Source organism: Penaeus monodon, chromosome 22 (genome assembly GCF_015228065.2).
Source record: "Penaeus monodon isolate SGIC_2016 chromosome 22, NSTDA_Pmon_1, whole genome shotgun sequence".
In the NCBI taxonomy this organism is placed as follows: Eukaryota; Metazoa; Arthropoda; class Malacostraca; order Decapoda; family Penaeidae; genus Penaeus; species Penaeus monodon.
In genome coordinates, this window is record NC_051407.1 from 40,934,610 (window position 1) to 40,935,546 (window position 937).

Below are 937 nucleotides of genomic sequence, written 5' to 3' on the forward strand. Positions count from 1 at the left end.
AGGTACCCATTTACTTATCATATTTGACTAAAAAGCTATCAGATGATATATATCCTCCCCCCTCCCCCTTTTCGACTAGTGACTAAAACTTATACGAAGCGACAGTGAGGTTGCTGGGAACAGATAATTATGAAGTGTAAAAACAATTTGCCATTTTTGCATCCCAGTAAGAAGACAACGAAAACATTTTAGATTACATATGAGTTTTAAGACACTTGACCACATTCAATTTTATACGAGTTTTGTTTAAAACTTTGGCTCGGTCCAATAATATAACTGATGGTATCTTATCAAAAGACACAAAAGTTTTATCTTTTTACAGCAAGGATCACATAAAGTCTTTGATACGTTAAGAAGTTTATATGTAATAGATGGATTGTTTAAAAGTATAAATATATGAGGATATGAATATACACTTCAGTGAATTATATGTTCATCAGTGAAATCAGTTGAATAAAATAACAGATAGATAGAAGAATTAATAATACAAAAGTGATTAAAAGGGGGATAAAACTACGATTTTTTTTTTTTTTTTAGAATGATAAACCTCTTGCAAACTGTATTAAATAATAATGTGCTGCTTCAGTACAATCACTTCAAGAAGAGAGAAAAAAAAATATGAATCATATCTTTGTTTACCAATGCTTAGAATATGGCACTTGGCAGCTAAAATCGACCTTGATCCCTGTCTCTTGCCGGTGCCTCAGTCACGCTACAGAAACCATATTGGATGTGTCTCGCTAGCGGACTTTCAAAGCGCCAGACCATAAGAGGTGAAGTGCATACGGGAGGTTACACAGGGAATCTTATTCGTTTTAAGGAACATGAAAGAGTTGGGAATAGACATACATACATATAGACAAATAGAAAGGGGAAGGCAAAACACAGTTGAATATAGGAGACATGAATCTATTTAGAGAGACAGAGCTTGAGACCA

The 937-nt window shown here is 33.8% G+C and overlaps 1 protein-coding gene across 1 annotated transcript in view; it reads left to right on the forward strand.

Moving 5' to 3' along the window:
• Nucleotides 1–937, forward strand: part of LOC119587436 — a 17,513-nt gene that overhangs the window by 4,000 nt on the left and 12,576 nt on the right. The window lies entirely within an intron of this gene.